A 19,576-nucleotide genomic window follows, 5' to 3' on the forward strand; every position below is an offset into this window, starting at 1 on the left:
CCGCGGGACTGCCGGATCCCGTGGCCGAACTGGGAGGAATCCAACCACGCGGCGGGGCCTGCAACAGGGAGAGGCGTTGGTCTCTTCTGCACCAGCCAGAGCGCGAGGGGTACCCGGAGCAGGAATGGCCGGTGGCACTGTGGCAGGTGAGCCGGCTCTGTGGGCAGACGATAGGAGAGCCCTGAGGCAGGGGCCTGATCCTCAGGCGCCTCAGCAGGGAGCACAGCACGGGCGGCAACATGCCGGCCCAAACAGCGGCGCATTACCTGGGGCAGAGCAGGGCATCCCTGGGATGAGTGTGGCACGTGTCCTTAGGCCGACGGGCAGTGCAGCACATGACACATCCCCCCCTCACTCAAGCATGGATCCTCAGCGTGGACAAACTCCAGCCAGCAAAGACACCCAGTCCCCAGAAGAGACGACCGCAGGTCCTTCAGTAACGATGGGGAGGGCGACGCATGGCAACATTCATCTGGCTCAGGGATCCACAGAGCACAGAAGAATGACGGAGGAGGAAAGGCGGCGTCAGGCTACAGGACCGTCGGCTGCCGGGTCCACAGCGCTCAGGCAGCTTGGTGAGAACACCCCTTTGTTGACCTCGCCTGGGAGTGGTAGTCACGAAATGGTTACAGGGGGGGTAGCGGAGGGTTAAACTTGCTTGTGCACGGGCTTAGAGATTTAGCACTTTTGTGGGGGTCTAGGGGTGGACAGGCTGTGGCGCCCCCATCTGCTGCCTGGCTGGGGTATACAGGCAGGATCTCTGGGCAGGGGGGCACATTTGGAGAGGGCTCTAATGTGTCGGCTAGGGACTTATCAGCAGAAAGCTCAAGGAACGAGAGCGGGGGAGCTGACACGGCCGCCTCCTCGGCTACAGTATCAGTGACTAGTCAGGCAGGGGACGTAGAAAAAGAGGAGGATACAGTGAGGTTAGACGATACAGCACGCGGAGAGGTTTATGTATGTTTCGAGGGCCCTCTAGGAGCTCATCTTAAAAATGAGATTAGGGAAAAAATATGGAAGGGGGAATACGTGGAAATATTTTCTTTATTGCCTCTGGAACGGTTTAACTTAGAGTGAGAAAAGATGAGTCAAAGAAGAAAGATGAGGAAAGGAGGAGGTATAGATTAATTCCGAGGACTTTCGCGAATTGGCTGCAGGCATTCGCCATTTTGGCCAGCGTGATAGGAGAAAAGGCTCCTGAAAATTGTTCAGGACTTTTTTACTATATGGACGCTATAGGTGAAGCTTACCGGGTATACGGGGCCAATGGTGGTTGAGATATGATGAGCAATTTCGCCAGAGGAAGGTGGTTAGGCCTAGCATTCGGTGGGACCATAAGGATATAGCACTCTGGATGCGGGTGATGGTTCCATCCAGAATGGGGTTTAGCACCCAGTCCTTTCCAGGGAGCGCCGGGGGTTATAACCAGTCAGGACATCCAATGGCCATGCAGAGAGGTCTGTGCTTCGCATTCAATGAGGGGTCTTGTAGATTTGGCGCAAAATGCAAATTTAAGCACGAGTGTACAATCTGTGGAGGAATGCATGGATCATCGAAATGTTTCAGGGGAAGCAGACAGAGAGGAGCTGAGGGAGCTGAAAAAAGGAGCGACACCAATTCGGCTGGGAGAGATGGTACACTATCTAAATAGGTACCCAGACAGGATGGTGGCTATTTTGTTGGAAGACGGTTTCAGGGATGGTTTTTGAATCCCATCGGTTGATACGGCGGAAAATTTTACTAAGAAAAATCTAAAATCGGCGTGGCAGTTTCCTGAGGTTGTTACTGAAAAGTTGGAAGAGGAAGTTAACCTGGGTAGAATGGCAGGTCCATTTGCGTTTCCTCCTCTGCAGAATTTAAGGGTATCACCATTGGGTATAGTTCCAAAGAAGGAACCCAATAAATTCAGAATGATACATCATGTGTCTTTTCCAAAAGGGTCGTCGGTAAATGACGGCATTGATCCGCAGTTATGCTCATTGGTGTATACTTCTTTTGATGCAGCCATGGATTGGGTTCATTTTTGCAGTCAGGGTGCCAAGTTAGCAAAGACAGATATTGAAGTGCAGCGCCCCAGAGATCTGGTCGTTGCAGTAGTGTCGCTCTGCCACTAAGGGGAGTGATGGTACGTCTGATGGCACTAAAGGAGTTCTACTGACCAGGTATCACCAAGCACACACTACACTTCACACTCCGGTCACTAGGGGGAGCAAAAGGCTTATTTATTGGGCCACTTCTCACATTGGTAAAACTAGGGGTCGGACAGGAAGTTAGGCAGAACGAAGCCTGGGAGAGTTCCAGGGAGGATCTGTCAGACCTGGGAAATCTGGCAGGTACCTAGCGAAAGGACAGATGGTTACGGGACCGCGCCTGCACTACCTTGCGGCAGTACCCTAAGAAAGAGACACGAAAGGAAGGATATTGTGGAGCAGTGTAAACGAGATCAGCACAAAGGAGATCCAGCAGGAGTCGTGCCGAGAGAGAGAGGCAACATCTTACTGGCGCATAGTCGGTGGCCGGAGCACCGAAGAAGTAACAGTCTCCACGCATTACTCCGAACAGCGGCAGGACAGTTAATTAGAGGTTGGCTGTCTACCATACAACACCTAAGAAGGACATATGAGGCAACGTGGGAGAGGGGCGACACTAGGGTTCCATAATACCTCCAGGCCTACCTGTCATAAAGGTGCGTCCTAGCCATATCATACCTGGGGGACGGAGAAGAGAAAGATCTAAAACGGATGAGAACAGCAGTTGTGAGGACTATCCTGAATGCTCAGCAGGGAAGCACTACAACACACAGGCGCTAGTGGGTAGACACTGATTTTCACCTGCAAAGGGAACCCTGGATGTGCCTTCGGACCGGCCGGTCTCAGACAGCCCTGGTGAAAGTGCCCCGGATTGAGGAGCCTAAAACCTTCAGTAAAAGGTAAAGAAACTGAACTCTGTGTCCTTGTTATTCCTCGCACTCTGCACCACTATCTTTATTGGACGCCCCTTAGCAGGGTCACGACCGGGTCCAGCCACCGTGACAACCGCAGAACTGAAGGAGAAGGGACCGGTACCGAGTGACTTGTGGCCCTGTGTCTGGGGGCGCTCCAGAAGCAGCGTTCAGGCTTCTACCTGTCCATCCTGATAGGTGTTATTGGAATGGAGGCTATTTTGTTGACCGCTGTCTTCCCATGGGGTGCTCCCTATCTTGCGCGTATTTTGAAACCTTCAGCACATTTTTGGAATGGGTGATAAAAGAAGTCTCAGGTTTAAATTCGTGTGTACATTATCTTGACGATTTTTTGTTCATAGGTGTGGCTGGGAACGCGGACTGTTCAGTATTATTGCATTCGATGGAGAGGGTTGCTAAGAGTTTTGGGGTCCCGTTAGCCGCATATAAGACCAGGGCCCAGTTACTGATTTGAGTTTTTTAGGCATTGAAATTAATACGACGGAAATGGTTTGTAGATTACCAGAAGAAAAAGTTAGCGCTTTGCGTGAGGAAGTGTTCAAGGCGCGCATGGCAAAGAAATTGAGATTACGCGAAGCTCAGTCGCTATTAGGCAAGCTGAATTTTGCTTTTCGGATCATGCTGATGGGCCAAGCATTTTGCAGGAGGCTATCGTCAACAGCAGGCGTTAAATCTCCTGTTCATTTCATTAGATTGAAAAAAGAGTTACGGGAGGATTTGGCAGTTTGGGCGAGATTTTTGGAGGATTACAACGGTAAATCCATTTGGATTGAGCCGGTGGTGGATGCGGATGTCTTGGGTTTGTTTGTCACAGTGGTTGACGGACGCGGTTTTGGACTGTTTTTTCAGGGTGCCTGGTTGTTGGCGGAATGGCCATATTTTTGGAAAGAACAAGGTTGGCGGCGAATCATGTGCTAATTCACCTGTTTCCTATTGTGGTGGCCTTGTCGTTGTGGGTCAAGGATGTCATGAATAAAAAAATATGTTTCCCATGCATGTCGGAAAGGGAGGCGAGGGTGATAAATTCATTGTCAGATTCCCCATTGGTGGTAAAAATTCTACAACGTCTGGTTTTCTTGGGTTTATCATGTAACTTGTGGATTGTGGCCGAAGCTAGGTCAATGGAGAGTAACTCAGTTGTTGTCGCTCTTTCTCATCTCCAGGAGGACCGTTTTCGAGAGCTGGTGCCTCAAGCAGATTCAACAGGCCTGGAGTGTCTGGCGGAATTGTGGAATCTTCCTGGCGGGCTTTAGATTGTTTACTGGTGACCTCTTTGTCCGTTAGGTCCTGGAAGCAATACGAACAAGCATGGGGCGTTTGGGAGGATTGGAAAGGGTGTTTAGGAGAAGGGTTGGAGGATGAACCCAGATTGCTTTTGTTGATCGGGCACCTAAAAGAAATGGGTTGGTCCGTTTCAAAATTGAATAAGATGTTAGCAGGGCTAGCTTTTGGTTTTTTAAGGCCCGTGGTGCCAAGGATGTCACTAAGTCATTTTTGGTGATTCAGGCGTTAAAAGGATGGAGAAAAGGTTGGAAAGTTGAGGACTTGAGACGCCTGGTTTCTTACGAGGTGTTACTGGTTCTAGGTGCACAGTTGTTGATCGTTTGTGTATCACAATGGGAAGTTGACCTTTTTAGGGCAGCTTTTGCATTAGCTTTTTTCAGAGCATTTCGCCTTGGGGAGTTGGTTAGCCCCTCTAAATTGAAAAAAGGGGGGGTACGGAGGGAGGATGTTAATGTGTTCAGCGATAGGGTCGAGGTTTTGCTGCGATCCTCTAAGACCGATGTTTATGGAAAAGGTTGTAAAGTGGCCTTGTTTGCGGTGCCGGGTTCCATCATGTGTCCAGTTTTGTGTGCAAATAATTTCATAAGACGCGGCGGCGTTTTATCCAACCCCTTTTTGGTCCACGAAGATGGCTCATTTTTGTCGCGATTACAGTTTATTGCAGTGTTTAAACGGTGTTTGGCATCAGGTGGTATTTCACCCACAGATTGCAGTGGACATTCATTCAGGATTGGGGCGGCGACAGAGGCGGCTAGAAGAGGCTTAGGTGAAGATGTGGTCAAGAGAATTGGTCGGTGGGAATCAATCAGATTCAGATCTTACATCCGCCCGAATTTAGTGTATAAAGAATTTACTAGCGTTGTTCAGGTTTTTTACTTACGGTTTTATTATGTGTTTCAGGCCGTACACCCCATTTGGTCTGGATATTAGGCCATTCCTTCGTGTTCTGGGCGGCACTGAGGGCAGCGGTTCGGCCCGACGGGCGTCAGCTGGGGTTCCCGAGAGATTCCGCGATATTACGATGGATCAGGAAGCGCGGAATGGTCTGGAGTAAATTTTTACCGGAGTTTCACCGATTTGTACATTTAGATAGGGCTCCGGATGTGGTGGTGGTTCATTTGGGTGGGAACGATTTAGGAAAAAGGCCTTGTCGGGAATTGATAAAAGATGTGAAATTTGACATGTTGCGATTGTGGGCTTTGTTTCCAAAGGTGATGGTTGTGTGGTCTGACATTGGCCCTAGGAAAGTGTGGCGAGGGGCACGGTCGGTCGAAGGAATAAACAAGGCAAGGATTAAAGTGAATAGAGCAATTTCGCGCTTCATGTCACGAAATGGAGCTATGGCGGTGCGACATGTAAATTTAGAATCGGGAAAGGGTGAATATTAGAGGTCAGATGGGGTTCACTTGAACGCGATAGGTACTGATATGTGGTGTTTGGCCATTCAAGAGGGTATAGAAACTGGCCTGAGAGTTTGGCGGGACATAAATGTTTGAGGCGTCAGAACATTTATGTTGGTGGCGGGGGAGGGAGGTCCTCGAAGTTGGTGGAAAGGGGGACGGCGGATTGCAGGGGGGGGGATCTCTATTGGTCCTGGACTCCCCCTGAGTGGATTCTGAGTTGATGTGGTCGATCATTCTGTGGAACGGATAATTATGGGACTTGGTATTTGGTTGTTGTTACAGAACCCCCAGCACCAAGAATATGTTATGCAGTATATATTATGTATAATAGGTTCCATGTGAAATGCATCAGTCCACAGGCTGCGCCCCTGGGCAGAGAGGACAAGATATCCCCCTTCTGTCCTCCCCCACCTTTGTAATTCCCCCAGTAAATATCAGCAGGCTGCGGCCCCCTGCGGCTATTGTAATGTATGTCTGACCTGCTTTTTCTATTGGCCTGCCCTGTGTATCTGTGTTATATATTCTGTGTGCTGTAAATAAAGTGAGTTATTTTAGACTGGAAATACGTGGGGTAGCAGTCAGCTTTTATATGTTCTCATGTAACCAAGGAATTCCAGCCAGCGTCCTTCATTTAGAATCCAGCAAAAGCAGAGTGGACCTCCTGAAACACGGGGTGGTACTGAAAGAGGTACCCCAGCTTGGTAGACCCCGTTACAGTTGTTTTGGCCGGGCTGGTCACTATCTGCCTCCGAGCTGGTGCTTTGCGGCTGGGAGTAAGACTAAGCCTGGAGGCCAAAAGAAAAAGAAATGGGCACATTGGAAATGCTTAATTTGTGGCTTTGAGGACCACCCCTTCCTAGTTTGGGATGTTGTTTAATTTTTTGTAATTGTATGTTAATAAAAGGCTGCTGTGGCCATTTAATCCAAAATCTGGTCTAATGTCAGTTTTGGGTGTTTACAATTAAATCTATCATAAGTTGGGGGGTTGTTTAAATAAAAGGATTTTGGAGAAAGTGTATAGTCATCAAAGGCGTTTGTGAGTCAAGTGTACCCCTCGCGTCATGGTGGTGAGCAGGCTCGGCTTTGGTGGCCAGCCTCAAGGACGTTGCAATGGTAACATCAATAAGGGGCGGGCACAGTGGTTAAGCACAGGAGTGAGGATAATAGGGTCATTGGTGCCCTGAAAGTTTACTGGCTCTGCTTAAATGGCAAGCCAGTGCGTGCCGCCCCTTTATGGCTGTCTGTCTTGGTGCTGTATGTCAGACAGCTGGGGATATTGCAGTACTTGTGAATCTCAATGTACCAGCATTCCACCTGACTCCTACTGTGATTATTTAATCCTGTAATTTGAATAAAAGCTGTGGCCATTTTGACAACCAAAATAATGTGTTTTGTGTATTTATTTTAGTACCTAGGTTTACAGTAGTTATGGTGGTTTTAAGAAGGAGTGGGGTCCATCCCATATCCAAAAGTCAGGTAATGAAAAACAAAGATGTCCATCATCAGGATGGATCTGCCCCCAGAGGGAGCTGGCGGAAAAGTGCGTGAGACACAGAAACAGTAACAGTAACCTGGTCAAGAACCTGGTAAACAGCGAAGAAGCGCTGCCAGAACAAGAAGAAAGCCTGAAAGATGTCCCCGATCTGCAGCGGCATGAAACCTCGGACCTGCAACCTACATTGGACCCGGAGCTCCTGGCCACAGAGATGGAGGAGCTGGCCCAGCAACTGAAGAAGACCCAGATGACAGCGGTGGCCGCCTGGAAAGATTCCCTGGTTCAGAGAATGAAGACCGCCCAGCCGCCACGCCAACACACACCAGCCGCGTTCCCAGCCCTGGCGGAGCCTGCACCGTCGACCTCAGTGGAGCCGGAGAGCGACGCACTGATAGAGGAGACGACGCTGCCGACAGGAGATCCGGAGCACGCTCCTACAGCCCCGAGAGAGCCAGAAAGCAAGACCCTGCCGGAACGTGAAACTGCACCTCCAACAGAAAACATGGATCTAGCGACTGCTGCCCCGACAGCCCGGAAAGTGAGGCCCAACCGGAAAGGGAGACGCCGACAAGCGAGACACCGAACCCAGAGGTGATCACGCCGCAGCACCAGGCCCTGCAGCTTGCGGACCAAGCACAGCGACAACCAAACATCCAGACCTCAGCGGAGGAGATGGAACAGAACACTGGCACCGTTGAGACAGGTATGTTCACTACCCGGTAGCTGAAGACACCTTAGTGGGACCACTAGCATCCCCACCAACTTTAGTGCTCAAACAAGTAACAACTGCCATGACTAGGGACTGCATAACTGATGCATGTGACACATGGACTGAGCCAATGACCCCAGTAGTGTCGCCCCTGAAGGCTGTAGACATAAAAAGACAGTTCATTGGAGACACCCTCAGACAGACCTTATGGGATTTCCTATAGAAGCCCAATCTGCAGCTAATAGCATGACAATTACTGAAACAGAGGACTACTGCAAACAGCAGATTTTAAAACTGGCAACAGAAGGACAACAACGTAGAGCTAAATGGGAGCCTATGGAGCAAAAGAACTTAACGGCTAAAGCTCAATCCCGTTTAATTAAACCTGCCAGTAAAGGGCCCACTAGAACTGGAACTGTAGTTTTATTTCACTTGGACAGAGGTTGGGGATTTATAAAAGAGCAAATTGGCCAAAGAGGACTGTTTGTAAACCGCAGGGATGTGGAATCACACCTGATAAGAGGACACCCTGACCATGATTTGTACACTGGTCACTTATACCTGGCCTCACAGAGAAAGGGGATACTATGCCCTTCATATAAATACTAGATTCCCTGATAGGGCATTGATCCAGGGAACTAGTCTGATTGCCGTATGTGGAGTCGGGAAGGAATTTTTTTCCCCAATGTGGAGCTTACTTTTTGCCACATGCGTTTTTTTTTTGCCTTCCTCTGGATCAGTGTTCCCCAACTCCGGTCCTCAAGAGCCACCAACAGGTCATGTTTTCAGGATCTCCTTAGTATTGCACAGGTGATGCAATTCTCACCTGTGCAATACTAAGGAAATCCTGAAAACATGACCTGTTGGTGGCTCTTGAGGACCAGAGTTGGGGAACACTGCTCTGGATCAACATGTCAGGGCATGTTAGGTTAGGCTATGGGTTGAACTAGATGGACTTAAAGCCTTCCTTCAACCTTAATTACTATGTTACTATGTAAAACGGTGCCATGGACATCCTGATCATACCGATGTAGCCATTGAAAGTGGAACTGAAACGCACACTCAGGCTACACAAACTGTGGAACTTGAACATTCTTCTAAGGAGTCACCTGCTGACCCCTGTGTTCATGAACTTGCCCAGTTAGGAAGCTGTGCACACCAGGACCTGCCCTGGAAAAAGCAGAAGTAAAAAGACATTCACCTGCGTGAAATAACTGTTATATGTTATATATATATATATACAGTTAGGTCCATATATATTTGGACAGAGACAACATTTTTCTAATTTTGGTTATAGACATTACCACAATGAATTTTAAACAAAACAATTCAGATGCAGTTGAAGTTCAGACGTTCAGCTTTCATTTGAGGGTATCCACATTAAAATTGGATGAAGGGTTTAGGAGTATCAGCTCCTTAACACGTGCCATCCTGTTTTTAAAGGGACCAAAAGTAATTGGACAATTGACTCCAAGGCTATTTCATGGACACGTGTGGGCAATCCCTTCGTTATTTCATTTTCAATTAAGCAGATAAAAGGTTTGGAGTTGATTTGAGGTGTGGTGCTTGCATTTGGAAGGTTTTGCTGTGAAGTAAACATGAGGTCAAAGGAGCTCTCCATGCAGGTGAAACAAACCATCCTTAAGCTGCGAAAACAGAAAAAACCCATCCGAGAATTTGCTACAATATTAGGAATGGCAAAATCTACAGTTTGATACATACTGAGAAAGAAAGAAAGCACTGGGGAACTCATCAATGCAAAAAGACCTGGGCGCCCACGGAAGGCAACAGTGGTGGATGATCGCAGAATAATCTCCATGGTGAAGAGAAATCCCTTCACAACAGCCAACCAAGTGAACAACACTCTCCAGGGGGTCGGCGTATCAATATCCAAATCTACCATAAAGAGAAGACTGCATGAAAGTAAATACAGAGGGTTCACTGAACGGTGCAAGCCACTCATAAGCATCAAGAATAAAAAGGCTAGACTGGACTTTGCTAAAAAACATCTAAAAAAGCCAGCACAGTTCTGGAAGAACATTCTTTGGACAGATGAAACCAAGATCAACCTCTACCAGAATGATGGAAAGAGAAAAGTATGGTGAAGGCGTGGTACAGCTCATGATCCAAAGCATACCTCATCAACTGTAAAACACGGTGGAGGCAGTGTGATGGCTTGGGCATGCATGGCTGCCGGTGGCACTGGGTCACTAGTGTTTATTGATGGCGTGACACAGGACAGAAGCAGCCGAATGAATTCTGAGGTATTCAGAGACATACTGTGTGCTCAGATCCAGCCAAATGCAGCCAAACTGATTGGTCGTCGTTTCATACTACAGATGGACAATGATCCAAAACATAAAGCCAAAGCAACCCAGGAGTTTATTAAAGCAAAGAAGTGCAATATTCTTGATTGGCCAAGTCAGTCACCTGATCTCCACCCAATTGAGCATGCATTTCACTTGTTAAAGACTAAACTTCAGACAGAAAGGCCCACAAACAAACAGCAACTGAAAACCACTGCAGTGAAGGCCTGGCAGAGCGTCAAAAATGAGGAAACACAGTGTCTGGTGATGTCCTTGTGTTCAAGATTTCAGGCAGTCATTGCCAACAAAGGGTTTTCAACCAAGTACTAGAAATGAACATTTTATTTAAAATTATTGAATCTGTCCAATTACTTTTGGTCCCTTTAAAAACAGGGTGGCACATGTTAAGGAGCTGAAACTCCTAAACCCTTCATTCAATTTTAATGTGGATACCCTCAAATGAAAGCTGAAAGTCTGAACTTCAACTGCATCTGAATTGTTTTGTTTAAAATTCATTGTGGTGATGTCTATAACCAAAATTAGAAAAATGTTGTCTCTGTCCAAATATATATGGACCTAACTGTATATATATATATATATATATATATATAAAATATATATATATGTTGTTTTGATGCTTTTCTTTTGCAGTACTTATGGACAAAATGTTCTCTGGAAACTGATTTTATAAATAGTTTGGCATCCTCAAGGTGCACCCTGGTTCTACGCACTTGCTGGCGGGGGTAGGACCTTGTTTGCCTTGTTTACCTTGTTCTTTACAGACTCAAAGCAGAATTGTTTATGTACCTGGTTTGCTTTCCAGGACTGGAGCAGAACTACCTAGCGCAGAAGAGACCAGGAATGGTCAATGCGCTTTGTTCCTTTCTAAGTTTGCACTTTAGCCTGTGTGCACTTGTAATAAAAAGTTGTTTTATTGTTATGTTATGCAACGTTCAAGAAATCGTACCTCCCATAAAGGGATGCTAAAGTTTAACCTGTTTCACCTGTTGAAATGCATTTCCAAAAGTTGTCTTAACCTGTAATGCTTGTTTTCTTTTCCCAGTTGTATGGAGACTGTCAGTGGCCATCATACAGGAAGGGCCGGAGCGAGCCGTCCTCCCTCCCCCACCGTGTAGGCGGAGGCCAACATGACAATGGGTTGGAGGGGGTGGGGATTAGGCTAATTATATGGGGGTGGGCGAGTAGCTTAAGTATGAATGGTGGATTAGGGGCGGGGTCTTGCCAGTTCCCTCTCTCTGGGGTCCCAAATAATAATCCCTACCATGTCCAAAGTTGACAGGTTTCTGGAGAGCTTGATGGCTGGAGGCACAGGTGGCGCATATTGTGGACGGGAGCACAGGGTCATTGGCTGCTTCTACCCCGGTGGAGTGGCGGTCTCGGCGAATGTGGCCCCCGATACGGCTATCCCCTGATTCGGCTCCCCGAGCCCCCCGCAGGTGAAGGAGCCCCTCCCAGGACCCTCCAGGCCGGGCGCCGATAAGATCAACGGCCCGCAGGCCATGGCCTGGGAGGAATCCAACTGCCAGGTGGGGCTCAGCGGTTTCTACCAGGCCCTCACCTCGCTACGTGGTAGGGGCAGAGTCAAAGCACGCCGGACAACATCAGGGGCCTGTGAGATTGGGAGGCAGCGGTGATGCTCCTATCGCGCGGCCTGCCTCAGCTGCGTCTAGGAGTACTGGAGGAGCTGTGGATGATGGCGGGTTGGGTGGTCTCAAGCTGGATGTAGCCGGGCTGGCCCCTTATGCAGTGACAGGGGGCTCTCCTGCTCCAGGAGTTCATGGCAGAGGGACTCCTTTATTCAGCGCTGTGGTTGATGGGGGCTGGTGCGTTGCTGGGATATCCATGCAGGCACAGCCATCCCCAGAGATCCAGAGTTCGGGGCCCCTCTTTGCCGTGCCTGATGGATGACAGGGCGTACAGGCTTATCTCCTCGGATCCCGCCAGCAATCTGTGATGGATGGGTCGGCTTTGGATTTCGCGGTCCGGGGACGTCTGGATTCCAGTATTCCGGCTGGAGGGAGCACAGATCCCTCGCGGCCCGGTGAGTATATGTCTGTCTCTGGTTTATGTCCTCCAGATTTGTCGTCACCTGCCTTTAGTGGTAATCGAGGTGTTGTTAGTGGTTCGATGGGGGTGGAAGGTGAAGTGGAAAGGTTAGGGATTCATGAGATTTTGGTTAATTACAGGATTTGTTGACTAGATTGGATCGTGGAATGGTCGCGCAGAGACATTTGGAAACTTGGGTGGGCCCGCAGCTAGGGCCAGTATTTCAGCTGTGGTACCGATATCCGTTTCGGTGCAATTGGATAAAGATAAAGAGTGCAGGATCCATTTGGATGATAGGGCACATGGGGAGCTTTATGTGTGTTTTGAGGGTCCTTTGGGGGCCCATCTTAAAAAGGAGATTAGGGAAAAGATTGCAAAGGACGAATACGTCAAGATTTTTTCATTGCTCCTTTTGGAAAAATGTAATCTAGATAAGAGGAAGAAAGAGGATAGTAAAAAAGAGGAGGAGGAAAAGCGGCAGTGGTGTTTGATTCCTCAGACATTTGTTAACTGGCTTCAGGCCTTTGCTATTTGGCAAGCGTTATTGGGAAAAAGGTGCCTGAGAATTGTTTGGGGTTATTTTGTTATATGGATTCCATTAGAGAGGCTCACAGGGTATATGGGGGTCAGGCTTTGCTCAGGTATGATGAGCAGTTCAGACAGCGAAAAGCCTTCCGGCCTGCGATTAGATGGGACCAAAAAGATTGGGCTATGGTTACGAGTGATGGCGCAGTATAAGTTCGGCCACCCCTTTCACGGCAGGGGACCGTAGGTTCCGGCCAAGGTACTCAGTCCGGTATTTTTGGGTCCTCAAGTCAAACAGGTACGGCAGGGGGCAAAAATTGGGTTTATGCTGGCAGTTTAATGAGAGACTGTGTAAATTTGGAGTCAACAGTAAGTTTAAACATTTGTGCTCCCATTGCAGCGGCTCCTCTCATGGGGCCGCAAAATGTTTAAAAAAAGGTAAGGCAAAACCAGGAATCGGTAATACACATGGGCGAGATGCCGGTGAAGTTGGAAAGGATGGTCCCTTATCTAAATAGGTATCCAGATAAAGAAAAGGCAGTTTTGTTGTTGTCCGGTCTTAAGGACGGTTTTGTTATCCCTGCTCCTTCTTTTGTTGTCCCCTGTGTTAGAAAAAATCTGTGGTCGGCATCGTTACATGCAGATGTGGTTTCTGAGAAATTGAGTAAGGAAGTGGTGTTAGGTCGCTTGGCGAGCCCCTTTGAGGTGGCTCCATTTGCTGATTTAGTAGTTTCCCCGTTGGGGTTGGTGCCTAAGAAGGAGGAGGGAAAACTCCAGTAAAATGGAAGGCCCGAGTACATGTTTATGTCTTTTGGGCATCGTCATTGATACCATCCAGTGGGAGTTCAGATTGACTGTGGAGAAGGTGGTAGGACTTCAGCAGGACGTGCTGCGGGCTCGTTGTTTGAAAAAATTGCCGCTGCGGGATTTGCAATCGCTGCTAGTTAAACTTAATTTTGCCTGTCGTGTCATGCCAATGGGGAGAGTTTTTTCTAGGAGGTTGGCCATTGCTACGGCAGGAGTTCGTGCTCCCCATCATTTTATCCGGTTGTCTGCAGAGCACAAGGAGGATTTGGCGGTTTGGAGTGGGTTTTTGGAAAATTATAATGGTCAGTCTCTGTTTATGGAGGGAGTGATTGATAATGGGTCTTTGGAATGGTTTACAGGTGCAGCGGGAGGGTCAGGTTTTGGAGTGTATTTTCGGGGCCAGTGGTGCGTGTCCAAATGGCCTGTAACATGGAATTCTTCTGGTTTGGTTTGGAATATCGCGCTGTTGGAGATTTTTTCCATTTTGGTGGTGGTGCATTTGTGGCAGCAGGTTTGTCATAACAGGCAGGTTCGTTTTCACTGCGACAACTTGGGGGTGGTTTGCACGATTAACAGTTTATCCGCATCGTCGCCTCCAGTGGTGTGCGTGTTTAGGCAGTTGGTTTTATTATGTTTGAACTTTGTAACCACGTTGTAGGTGCCTGTGTACATAATTCTATCGCTGACTCTCTTTCTCGTTTGCAGTTCCATCGTTTTCGGTCATTGGCTCCGGAGGCAGAGGTCGTCGGGTTGGAGTGCCCTGCAGAACTCTGGCTTGTGGTAACCGGGACGCTGAAGCGTTGATCAGGTCGTCGTTGGCTCCCAGAACTTGGGAGGCTTATCAGGCAATTTTGCTGGATTGGGAGGTTTTGTTGTTGGCAGGGTCTTGTGGTTCGAATGAGCATGAGCAGACAGGTCTATTGTTGTCTTGGTTGAGTCGCGGAGCCTGGGAAGGGTGGTCTTCCACAAAGGTGTCCCGCGTCATATCGGCTTTGGCTTTTGGTTTTAAGTTGCGCGGTCAGCAAGATTTAACCAAGATATTTTTCGTAAAACAAGCAGTCAAGGGTTTTCGTAGGCGGCCTCGCCAAGGGGATTCTAGATGGCCCGTCTCTTTTAATTTGTTGGAAATGTTGGGAGGGGCTTTGTCTTCTTTATGCTCGTCGGTTTTTTAACTTTATTTGCTCCGTCTGGCTTTTTCTTTAGCCTTTTTTGGTGCGATGAGTTGGTGAGTTGGTATCACCTAGCAAAAAAGAGATGGGGGCACTTTTGGCTTGAGATGTGTTGCTGTCGGCTGGTTGTGTCGAGTTGTGGTTGCGGCGATCGAAGTTGGATCAGGAAAGTAGAGGTAGTAGAATTGTTTTGGGTTCGGTTGACGGTTTGGTTATGTGCCCGGTTAACTGGCAAAATTTTGGGGGCTTTGGCCTAATCGTGATCAGTCGTTGTTATGCCATGAAGATGGTTCCTTTTTATCTCGATATCAATTTACTATGGTTTTTAATAAGGCTATTGCGTTGCTGGGTTTGGATGATTCTGGCTTTGCTCCTCACTCTTTTAGGATTATGGCCGCAACAGATGCGGCGTTGGGGGGCCTAGGGGCTTCTGCCATTTGGCGTATTGGTAGGTGGCTGTCTAGCAGGTATCGCAGCTATGTGCAGCTTCAAGGGGTGGTTGTGGTGCCCTGGTTGTTGTTAGGAAGATAGTGTTGTCATATCATTCGTTGTATATTTTGAGACTTTTGTTTTGTGTTTTTCAGGTCCCTTACCATTATTGGTGTGGATTTTCGGCCACTCGTATGTCCATTGGGGAGCACTGCGGGCCGATGTGCGGAATGAGGGTAGACAGCTTGGTTTTGAATGGAGAGTGGCGGTAGTTCGGTGGCTTGATTTTCGGGGGATGGCTTGGAATAGAGTTTTACGGGAGATTCATAACAGTGTCAGGTTGGATAAGGTTCCGGATATTTTAGTTTGGCATGTTGGGGGTAATGATTTGGGGTTCGACCTTTTAGGGAATTAATAAAGGATATGAAACAATATTTTTTACGGTTGTGGTTTTGTATCCTGATGTGACCATTGTCTGGTGGGAAACTGTGCCGCGTAAACGTTGGAGGAACATGTGGTCATTGGAAAAACTAAACAAGGCTAGGTCAATAGAGCGGTGTCCGCATTTGTGTCTAGAAATAGGGGTGTGGCTGTGAGACATTTTGAGTTGGAGAAAGGGACGGGGCTTTTTGGTTGGCTGACGGGGTTCATTTGAACACTGTTGGGATTGATCTTTGGGAGCTGGGTTTACAGGAAGGCATTGAAAGAGCAATGGTTTTTTGTTTTGGTGGGGTCTCGGGCCTTTGAGGTGTTCAATGGCCTCTTGTTGTGGCAGCTGGGGGGAGTCCTTGGAGTTGGTGGAAATTAGTTTGGGGGATCCATTGGCATATGGCTCTTCTGTTTTTGGAGTTTAATATGTTTTGGATCTGGTGAATGGTGGTGGGGAGTTCCGGCAGGGGTGGTCGGATCTTCTGGAATATTTCTGTGAACAGCGAACCCTCTTTTGGGTTTTTGGTGCTCCCGAGCCAGGGTTAGTAATGGCTGGGAGTAAATTGGTGTTACGTTATGTTCACTTTATGGGTTGGTAATCACCTGATTCTTGGGGGCTCCAAGGACTCCTCCTAGTATTAAAGTTAATGTATTGCATTCATTGTATTTATTGTTGTATGTTAAATAAAGGCTGATGTGGCCTATATCATTCCAAAGAAGTTATTTGGTCTTGTTTTTATTGGGAAAAATTTTATAGTTGGAGGGAGACATGATAAGCATGTCGAGGTGAGGAGACTTAAAGCCGCAATGCTATTCTGGGAAATATGCAAATTTTCAGAGGGGAAGAGGACTAGAACTCTAGTGTCACCTATTGGAAGTAGCAATCCTAACAGTCAATGTCAACCCTTTAACGAACCTTGTCACATGACTTAGGATAATAGCCAAACCAGAATCTCAATTTGACAATTTGCATATTTCCCAGAGGAGCATTGCGGCTTTAAGTCTTCTCACCTCGACATGCTTATCATGTCACTCTCCGCAAGGAGAAACGATACTTCTTGGATCCCGGTCAGACGCCTCTCAATCAGCCAAACCAGATCTCCACTTTGCACTGACGAGGGGCAGTATTATCCTAAGTCATGTGACAAGGCTCGCTAAAGGGTAGACATTGACTGATAGGATTGCTACTTCCAATAGGTGTCACTAGAGTTCTAGTCCTCTTCCTCTCTGAAGAGACAATTTGCATATTTCCCAGAGGAGCATTGCGGCTTTAATAATAATCTTTATTTATTATATCTTAACATATTCCACACCCTTTACAGTTTGCACACATTATCATCGCTGTCCCCGACAGGGCTCACAATCTAAATTCCCTTTCAGTATGTCTTTGGAATGTGGGAGTGCCCGGAGGAAACCCACGCAAACACAGAGAGAACATACAAACTCTTTGCAGATGTTGTCCTTGGTGGGGTTTGAACCCAGGACTCCAGCGCTGCAAGGCTGCTGTGCTAACCACTGCGCCACCGTGCTGCAGTCTCCTTACCTCGACATGCTTATCATGTCACTCTCCGCAAGGAGAAGCGATACTTCTTGGATCCCGGTCAGACGCCTCTCAATCAGCCAAACCAGATCTCCACTTTGCACTGACGAGGGGCAGTACCCCGAAACACAGTGTCTGCAAATTGAGATTCTGGTTTGGCTATTATCCTAAGTCATGTGACAAGGCTCCTTAAAGGGTCGACATTGACTGTTAGGATTGCTACTTCCTCTCTGAAGAGACAATTTGCATAGTTGGAGGGGTAAGGGGTATCAAAAATGGTGGGGCTGGGTTGCGGTTTTTCCCTCCTTGATACACGACACCTTCGACAATACCAATGTCATGCATGTGTGTATTTGTTTCAATGTGGAGGGCATTATATTGCGTGTGGAGAGTGTCAGTGGCCATCGTACTGCTTGTGTATTAGTTTCTATGTGGAGGGCATTATATTGTGTGTTGTGATGCAGCGATAAGACCATACACAGTGAAACGGCAGTGACCCAAGCAAGTTCAAACAAAACGTTCTTTTATTGTGTTACTTCACACAGTCAATATAGTATTCAGCTTCTTCATACAGTCCATTAATAATGCATGGCTATATGACGCAGTCAATACACAGGCTGAACTTCCCTCTGTCCAGTTTCCCTGGGTGACTGCACGCCGGTAACAAGTCTCTGTACTCACTCAGCGCACTGCACTCTTTATCCTCTGGCGTGCAGCCTTGTACACATAAGACAGCCCAAGACGCAGGGTGTCAGTCTCTCTGGTTCCTTTAGCCTCTGTGCTGCTCCACACAGAGAGAGCTCTGCAGACAACTGCCCTGTCTGCTTCCAAGAACACACTGACACACCTCCCCCAGTACTACAGAGCTTTTTAATCAGTCACTGCTTCACTATTCTAATTACGGCCACACCTGTGTCTGTAGTACGCCCTCATGGCCTCACTACGCTTCCATGCACATTCTAGAGAGCACATACAGTGCCCCTAGCTGTAACAGGGGTCACTGCCTCACAGTGTGTATGGAGAGTGTCAGTGGCCATCGTACTGCGTGTGTATTTGTTTCTATGTGGAGGGCATTATATTGTGTGTATGGAGAGTGTCAGTAGCCATCGTACTGCATGTGTGTATTTGTTTCTATGTGGAGGGCATTATATTGTGTGTGTATGGAGAGTGTCAGTAGCCATCGTACTGCATGTGTGTATTTGTTTCTATGTGGAGGGCATTATATTGTGTGTGTATGGAGAGCGTCAGTGGCCATCGTACTGCATGTGTGTATTTGTTTCTGTTTGGAGGGCATTATATTGTGTATGGAGAGTGTCAGTGGCCATCGTACTGCATGTGTGTATTTGTTTCTATGTGGAGGGCATTATATTGTGTATGGAGAGCGTCAGTGGCCATCGTACTGCATGTGTGTATTTGTTTCTATGTGGATGGCATTATATTGTGTGTGTATGGAGAGAGTCAGTAGCTATCGTACTGCATGTGTGTATTTGTTTCTATGTGGCGGGCATTATATTGTGTGTGTGTGTATGGAGAGCGTCAGTGGCCATCGTACTGCGTGTGTATTTGTTTCTATGTGGAGGGCATTATATTGTGTGTGTGTGTATGGAGAGTGTCAGTGGCCATCGTACTGCATGTGTGTACTTGTTTCTATGTGGCCATCATACAGTGTGCGGGAGAACAATCATACTATGCTTGTGTACACACTGCTCTCTGCACAGTATTAAGTTCTGTGTGGGACACTAATGGGCTTTATGAGGGTTAGGATTGGATTATTTCCCTGTTTGGGGCACATAAAGCAGGTTAAAGAAATGACAGCATAAGGTATACATGGCTGTGGCACGCTGCTTACTATGTGACTCTTCTCCCTATCTTTCAAAGTTGTGAAGTGTGCACTGAACAGATAAACTTCTGAAGAATGACCCCACTTTAAGACTATAATGACAACATACTGACCCCACAGTGACCATACTCTTATCAAATGCTGACCCCCAGAATGACCACACACCTACTACTTACTGACAATAATGTATATATGTCACTGGCCATGGACTATGTACATATAATGTAGTGCTGTCCATGCTCTTACCTCACTGTCCGGCTGACATCTTCGGTCCTGCTACGATATACGACAATGCCTCTATATTACACAGTGGAGCTGTAGGACTTGTTTTATATAGACCTTTCCCTATGACAATGCTGACGGTCAGTGGAAGCTTCTGGACAGCCCCCATCCATGGACAGCCTAATCTCTGCTGATCTCCAGCTCAGGAGACATTGTTCTGGGGATCTCTCTTTTGTCTGTTGGTATTGTCCTCCTAGCTGCTGAGTCCATGTGTGCACAGGCTGTGGTATAGTGTCATCCACCCAAAGTTGAGCCATGGTCTCATGGCTGCAGGGAGAGAAGCACCTGGGGACTGTTAGTATCCGAGGGAACTGGAAAAGAAGAGAGGG

The 19,576-nt window shown here is 47.6% G+C and overlaps 1 protein-coding gene across 1 annotated transcript in view; it reads right to left on the reverse strand.

Annotated features, from left to right (window-relative positions):
- Positions 1–19,273, reverse strand: part of LOC138637546 (lens fiber membrane intrinsic protein-like) — a 139,579-nt gene extending 120,306 nt beyond the window's left edge. The window contains exon 1 of the mRNA XM_069726330.1: positions 19,212–19,273. The gene's annotated coding sequence lies outside the window, so the exon portion shown is untranslated. The remainder of the gene's footprint in view (positions 1–19,211) is intronic.
- Positions 19,274–19,576: the final 303 nt, after the last annotated feature.

The sequence above is a fragment of the Ranitomeya imitator genome, chromosome 1 (genome assembly GCF_032444005.1).
Source record: "Ranitomeya imitator isolate aRanImi1 chromosome 1, aRanImi1.pri, whole genome shotgun sequence".
Taxonomy (NCBI): domain Eukaryota; kingdom Metazoa; phylum Chordata; class Amphibia; order Anura; family Dendrobatidae; genus Ranitomeya; species Ranitomeya imitator.